Below are 8,481 nucleotides of genomic sequence, written 5' to 3'. Positions count from 1 at the left end.
AGGCACAATAAAACAAACTGAAGTGAAATGAAATCACAGAGAACGATGCTCTAATTTTCATCTAAATCACTAAATCAAAACGCTACTATCAGCACGGAATCAAGAAAATCAATCCTGATCCAAGAAAATCCTGAAACTGACTGCACTGGAAACAAGTGGGATTATTTAATCCCACTGGAGGATTTTTGATTTTGTTTGAAGAAAAATAAGATTTGAACAGTGAGATGAACAATCAGATTTTTCGTTTAATTGAGTTTAATTCACTCTGATCCAAAAATGGGTTCAGTTCCCAAAACTGCTTGTTATGTCTTGACCAAACTTAAAAAAAATAAAATAAATACATACATACATAAACTCAAATTTTAGCAGATTGATTAGGTTCATTTTGTCCTCTTTTGAAGATATATGTCTGAAGATAAGAAAAATTTAATACATCAAATTTTAGCAACAGAAAAACACAAAAAGACATGCAGTACTGCAGGATAAAAACAGTGTAACATGCTATGTGTGTGTGTGTATGGAGAGTACATACTTTTATGCTTATGCACAGATCTGACAGCATGTATGTGTGTGTGTGTGTGTGTATGAATAATAAATTTGTATCACAGTGAAATGAGAACAGCAAACAGCATTATGCTCATCCACCATGCAGTTACATACAGTGATTGTGTGTGCATGTGTGTGTGTGTGTGTGTGTGTGTGTGTGTAATCCCACTCTAATCTGGTGGTGTATTGTCCCCAGCAGATGCAGCAGAAGTGATAAGTGGGATTACTGGCCCAGCTGCGGCTCAGGCAGTTACACGCTCTCAGTTGTGGATTACACTCATCATTACAGAGAGCATCAAACCCACAGACCTTTATTTTGAAATTCCAGCTGCGATCCCAGGGAAATGAGTCTGACATGAAGCACGAGGCATGTAGATCTGTTCTATGTGATGTGATTCTGCTTCCAAATCAACATTACAGAGTGCTTCACAAAGGCAGCTGAGAATAAAGTGAAATAAAATAAAATAAAATAAAATGAAACAGTCAATACAATAAATAAAAGTCATAAACTCACCTGGTTTAAAAAAAAAAAAAAAAAAAAAATCAGGAGTATACAAACCAATAAAAGACAATTAAAAGAAAATTAAAACTCATGTAAAAACTGTCCATATGAGAGCATATCACTTACAATTATACATAATAATAAACAAAATATATCTTGAAACCCCAATTTACACTGTGCAGAAGAGTCGGCTGATAATCTGATGGATAAATTAAAATAAAACATTAATTAATCAATAAGTAAAAAACTGAATAGATAAATAAAATAAGCACATAAATAGTGAGGCGTGGATGTCTATAACATTTTTTTTTTTCCTAAGTGGAAAATCTCGTAGTAAAGATGGTGGAGTTTATTTTTGTTCATATTTCAGTTTCTGGTCTGGTCGAAGAATAATTCATAAGATTATTCCTAAGATTATTTCTAACCTTGAAGCAACTTTAGGAGACATTCAAGGGAAAATCAGATTTTACAGAGGCAAGTTTTGTTTTGTTTTGTTTTGTTTTGTTTTTTGAGTGAATCCATCTCTCCGCTCTCCGTTCGCGCTCTCTGCTAATCTGCTAATCTGCTCTCTGTAATCTGCCGCCACTTTGACAACAAACAGGAAACGACTGTTAATCTGCGACAGGCTTGAACAATTTTTCAGATTTTGAAACCCGCCGGCAGATTAGGCCCAATCTTTTCTCTGGACTGAATTTACAGGCAGAGAAGAAGAAGAAGAAGAAGAAGAAGAAGAAGAGAAAATCACACAACACAAAGAGTCAGGAGGTCAAAGGTCAAAGGTCAGAGAGGAGCCTGAACCTTATTCTTCGTCTTTTTAGTGTTATTATTATGATTATAAAATAAGACTAACAAACAGATTAATCAATTAATTAATTAAATAATTAAGTAATACTACAACTGCAAGAATAAAAGCAATCATAAGTAAATACAGAAAATAAAATAAAATAAAATAAAACATAAAATATAATTAAAAAAAAGGTTAATTAAAAAAGGTTAAGGAATTCATTTACTTTTATTTATTTTATTTATCTAAAACACTGTAACATGTCTCTGTAAGGCTGCTCTATAAATACATGTTTCTGTTATTATTAGGACTATTTATTCTGAATATTATTATTGTTGTTATAGTTACTGGGGTTTCTGTGGTTGAGCTACATAAGGATGTAACAGCTCTCTCTCTCTCTCTCTCTCTCTCTCTCTCTCTCTCCTCCTTACCCTCCTCAGTTCCTCTCTTTGATTCTTCCCTCCTCATTCCCTTATTCCCTTCCTTCCTTCTCTTGCCTCCTCTCTCCTTCCTCCCCTTTTCACTCCCTCATTTCCTTCCCTTCCTAACTCCTTTCCTCCTCCACTCCTCTCTCCTTTTCTCCCGACACCTCGTCTTCTTCCCCTCCCTCCTTCCTCCTTTCCTCCCCCTCCTCCTCCTCCTCCTCCTTCTCCTCCTCCCTCTCCTATCTTCTACGTTCCCTCCTTCCTTCCCTACAATCTGTTCTTCCCTGCATGTTCCTCTTCCACAGATGGCTCTCCTCCTCCTCCTCCTCCTCCTCTTCATCCCTCGCTCCACAGGAGGAGGAGGAGGAGAGGAAATAGACCTCTGTAGGTGAGAAAGAGGACCTGATTGGGGCCTGCTGTCAGCGTCGCACGCCGCCTGATTTACATGTCATGTGGATGCACCGATAAGGCCGGCGTCCAGGATGGAATAATATTTATTTTTTGAAAAAAAAAACAAAAAAAACATAAAATTCTTCTCCACACAAACGCCGCCGGCGATACAAACCCGCTGTGACTAATTACGGAGCTGATTTGCATAGCATGTGGACGGACTGATAAGATTTCAGATTGTGGTAATATGCACATTTTTCCGTGCCAGCACTTCCAGCATTACAGGCTTCACTGCCACTAATTACAGAGGAGGAACTGCACCTGATTTACATAGCATGTGGACGGACTGGTAATGTTAAATTTAAGCTCGGAATAATTTCTGAGATTTTTATGCTAATGCCTCGCCGTCTTACAGGCCCCCTGCTGCTAATTACAGCCGAGCGCCGGCTGATGTAAAGAGCATGTGATAGATGGATAATATTACATTTCACATTGGAAACAGCTCTTTTTTTTTATTTTTTTTATTTTTTTCTACAAATTTTACCAAAGGGATGCACTAGGAATTGCACAAGAGGGATTACAGAGCTGATTCACATTAGTCAGGGATAATGACGGGGTTAAACTGTGATAACAATCAATTTTACCAAAAACTTTTACAAAGCAATTTTTTTTTTCTTTTTTTTTTCAAATCTGTCAGCTTTGAAAATCTACTTAGAAATCAGACCTGTTTTTCATATCGTGTGGATGGAATGATATTGTTTAATTTCAGTCTGGAATTAGGTCATTTTAAGGGATTATAATGAGGTAATTTTCTGCTAATAAGAGAGCCACCGCTCGGAATTACACAGAGGAATTAGAGCTGATTCGCGTTGCACAGGGGATAATGATGCTGCTGCGTTTGGTGGAGGAAAAAAAAATCATCTTTATATGCAAATATCACAGGTGCTGTCAGTCTTATTAGTGTAAGTTATTGTTGTCAGGTTAAAGAAAGGATGCATGAATTAATTTGTGAAAAAATGAACAGAGAGTCAGACCTGATTTCCACAGCATTTGGGCTGGGATGATACTGTTTCATTTCACACTGGAATAAGGTCAGTTTCACACATTTTAATAAGGGAGTTTTCCACTAATAAGAGACCCTCTGCTCGCAATTATGGAGGAGGAATTAAAGGGGATTTGCGCAGCATGTGGGGCTCAGAGTCACAGTGTGTTCACTGGAAAGTTTCTGAATAAATGACACTGGATATCAAAGCCTGGAGAGATTTACAGCTGAACCTCGTCCACCGGCTGCTGTCAGGCAGGAAAACAGAGTGCAGTTCAGGGTTTTGTCCATCAGGGGCAGCGCGGGGCAGTCGCCAACCACAGTAGAATATATAGCGTTCGATTCCTGGCTTTCTGAATGTTGTGCGCTCGTGCTGCAGGCTGGTTCTCCACGGCCTCCCCTCACTGCAAAAAGTCAAAATCTTACCAAGATTATTTGTCTTATTTCAAGTAAAAATGTCTTATTTCTAGTCAAAATATCTCATTACACTTAAAATAAGACATGATCACCTCAGAAATAACTTGTCTTTAGACAATTTTCATTTGTTTCAAGTGAAAATTTACTTGAAACAAGTGAAAATTAGCTTGAAACAAGAAACAAATTTTGCCAATGGAACAAGCAAATTTTTACTTGTCACAAGTAAAAATTTGCTTGTTCCATTATTTTAAGTGTAATGAGATATGTTGACTAGAAATAAGACATTTTTACTTCAAATAAGACAAATAATCTTGGTAAGATTTTGACTTTTTGCAGTGCTGGTCTCTGCTGGCTCCTCGGTGGGACTGTCCCGCCCAGTTTCCCTATGGGCCAGACAGGGCTGACCGAGCTCGGAGGCGGAGCTAAGGCTGGTGGGCGGGGTTTACCTGGCTGTGGGCGGGGCGACGGTGCACCTGATGATAGCGCAGCAGCTCGCTTTGTGGCAGAAAAGAGGAAAGAAAAATGGAGGACAAGGACATCAGGGCTCTGCTGTCCAACATAAAATCAAGTTTGAGGAAATGAGGACGTTATATGGTATATAGAGAGAGAGCTGGCAGGGGTGGGGATCCAACACATGATGGGACAGGCCTGCCAAAAACTGAGAAAACTGAAAAAAGCGAGCTCTCAGTACGAGGCAGTTAGAGCACCAAGTGGTGTCCAAAAGGAAAAACCTCCCGTGGTGCGACCTGATGGACGGCGTCCTGGGCGGAGAGAGCGCCCGGGACGTCCGGAGGCAGGTTCAGTCGCTGAGTTCTTCCTCATTTAAGTTATTTTGCAGAACAAAACAGCGAAAGTCACGTCAGCTGAACACGGCTCAGCCTGCTCGTGTTCGAGATGCTGGAAGCCGTTCGCCGTGATTCCTCTTTGGCTGTTAGAAGCTAAGCAGAGTCTCAGCGGTCTGCTTGTGGGATCGAGCGGCACGACACTGGAAACATGAATGGTTTTTGGTTTTGTTCTGGCGGTTTGAGGCTGTGGGCCGTCGGCGCCGCCTGGCGGAGGAGATCCCGCCCTCGCCGCCGCGGCACCTCGGCGGGACGGCGGCTCACGAGGCTGAAGGGGCTCCTCCTGACATTCACCGGCCCTGCAGCGCCTCGTGACCACGGTGACGATCTGCAGCCACTTTAAAGACCCTCCACGATGAAACTGATGAATCAAAATTAAATTGAAAATGAGTTTTTGTTCACCAAACACATGGAACATCCTCAAGATCAACACTCTATCAAACCAGTGCACCTCAGTGGGAGTTTTGTTTTCTTATGAATTGACTGTGATCAGGTTTGTGTTGTATCCTGTTTGTGTGTTTGTGCATGAAAACATCACATCCTGATTTCAGAAACATGGATAAGCTCTGATCCTGGTTTTAGGAAACACAATTCGGTAATCCTTCAACTGAAATTAAAACAGGAAAATCATCTAAATTGAAGGTACAAAGCTTTTGCATGACGACAGTGACTCGTCTGTTATTGCAGCTTATTAATGAGGTAATTATGCTAATTCTCCAACAGACCTCCATGATTACACCAGCTGAGGCTGTTTGGAGATTTGGGATGAAACTGCGGAGCCTCTGCAGCCTTCATTTGTCCAAACCAACACAAACTGCCATCAGTCAGAGACAGAGAGACGGATGGAGCGATGGATGGCTGGAAACACTGATGAAGGTGTGAGCGCTTCAGCCATATGGGCAATTAAGATCTCAAACCACGGGAGAGGGGGCGAGCGAGGGGAGAGAGAGATGGATGGACGGATGGAGGCGTGGAGGTGTGAGTGTATGTGGTCAGGCCATATGCGACTTTAGCAGCTCCTTCCATAAAATGAGAGAGGAAGGAGGAAGTTGGAGAGCCACGTTCCCATCAAAGTTAAAGCCCTCCAAGAAAGTTCATGCAGAACTTTTAAAAAATGGTGCACAAAAAAAAACAAAAAAACAAGACAATAAAATGTTAATCATGTGCATTTTTAGGCCAGAGATGATGAAAAATGCTTTCTATCAATCAGAAAACCAACGCAAAGAAAATGGAAAGAGTCTTTCAAGGGCAGGTTGTCACCTTGCATGAAAAGTTTCCTACCCAGAAGAAGCACCTGAACGCCCCCCTCTGTTTTAGTCTGCGCTGCAAACTCAAACTGTGTCTTTGGTCACCAAAGACAAACCTTTTGGAAAACGTCCTCAGTGGAAATGATGCCATGCCGTTCGCCCGACGGCCTGTTTTCCCACAAAAACGTCCCGCACTCGACCCGTCAGCCCGTCAGTCCGTCAGTCCGCTGGCTGGTGATTTGTTTCAGTGACTTTAAGGGTTTTACCTTTTCGTTTCATAGGATGGCAACTCAATGTTTAATTGATTCATGTTCATTTTCTACAGCATTTTCCAAACATTAGCCCAAACAGCTCAGGACGGCTCTAGAGAAATATTCATTGGGGAGTTAAAGGGTGGTCGTCTCATGACACGTTCACTGGCACTCAGACACATTAGTTCCAAGGCCTGTTTTTAGGGTGGCAGCTGGCAGCCCAGGCCACCCCAGTGGATCCGTCCCTGAACCGGCTTGTGACTAACCCCTAATCACAATGCTAACCTGAACCATATAGTCCAGTCAGTCTATGAAAAAAACCTGGGACAAATTGCAAGAGAAGCAAACTCAACTGATTTTGTATCCTCAGTTTGTCCTGAGTGACGGGAAAAAAGTCCCAAGAAATCCCATTGGTGGAAAGTTTTGAAAATCACCTATTCATGACCACATATTACCAAAAAACACTGTTTTTAACACACAGGGGAAAGGGATCAAAATTTGACTTTCAGATATCACTATAAAAATTCACAAGTTGATTACACACACAAAGACAAGAAAAAAAGTCAATTACAAGTTCTTTGAATTATTCTGTTTACACATGCATATCACACATTATCTGATTTGATATGCGCTAATAAGGAATATAAGGAATAAATGCCAGAACAGATATTTAAACAGTGAATTAAAAGGTTAGTAACCTTTTAATTCACTGTTTAAATATCTGTTCTGTGATAAAACAGTGTTTCTTGGTAATATGTGGTCATAAATAGGTGATTTTCAAAACTTTCCATCAATGGGATTTCTTGGGACTTTTTTTCCCCTCACTCAGGACAAACTGAGGATACAAAATCAGTTGAGTTTGCTTCTCTTGCAGTTTGTCCGAGGTTGACCCCAATTTTGGCCTAAAATTACTGGACTAATACCGTAATTCTAAACAAAAACCCTAAACCCTAACCCTAAAACATCGTTATCTCAGCAAAAGAAAAAAAAAAATCTCCCCCCTTCAGAGTAATGGACATTTATTTTTGGGACAACACTACCGGGCTTTCGATCCAATGGGACATTTTTCCAGTGATTATGAATTGAATTTAATCTCAAACAGACAGAAAAGTAAATAGAAGAGGATAATAAACTGAAGTTCTGTATTTTGCAAGTTATTCTCATAAAGCTCGCCGGTTGCTGCATGTATTTTGATTGTATTAGAAATGTTTTGTGTGACGGTTTATTTACATGAACGAAATGCTACTCAAACTTCATCAATGTGATCGAGTTGAGTGAAAATGTTGGATTTTAATGCAACGTACCATCTTATTAATCTGACATCACATGCATGCGGGCTCTGCTGTCGGCCATATTGCTCATAGAAACAATACAGTCACTTCAACATGCTGGAAACGACATATCTGATATTTTTGGAGGGTGTGATCAGAAGAGAACGTTTTACAGGCATTTCAAACCATGAAAGCCGCCGTGCAGAGGAGCTGAGCCGCTCGTCGGCCTGATTACACCGATTCTGCTTCCCGGTTCATCCAAGAGACGCTTTTCCATTTGCAGCAAAACGTCTTCACAAACAACTTCCACCGAGAGAGAGAGAGAGAGAGAGAGAGAGAGAAAACTTTTGTGCAGCGTGAAGGAAAAGTGTATCGAATTCGCTCGCCTGCGCTCAGCTCCTCTGATTCGTTATGTGGGAATTTGCATACAAATACTTGGAAGTTAAGCCCAGCTAATGAAAGGGAAAAACAGGAGCAGAGCCGGAGCGAGCCAGGCATTTTTCCGTCCATATGTCTGTAACTAACAAGACGACCGAGGCTTTTGGCTCGGGCTCTTTAGCGCTCAGGCTCCTCATTAGCCGGCAGCCAGGAGCCTCCACGCTGTTTCATAGAGACGAGCACGAAGCTGCTGAGAGCCGGCCATCGACAAATCTGTCCATCCATTCATCTCTCTGGCCTGGGTAGACGGATGAATTATTTATTGCATCACGTCGTTGAGACACAAAAACGCAAGAAAACACACAGTATAACTCAGTCATGTGTTC

Source organism: Myripristis murdjan, chromosome 11 (assembly GCF_902150065.1).
Source record: "Myripristis murdjan chromosome 11, fMyrMur1.1, whole genome shotgun sequence".
In the NCBI taxonomy this organism is placed as follows: domain Eukaryota; kingdom Metazoa; phylum Chordata; class Actinopteri; order Holocentriformes; family Holocentridae; genus Myripristis; species Myripristis murdjan.
Note: the sequence above shows the minus strand (reverse complement) of the source record.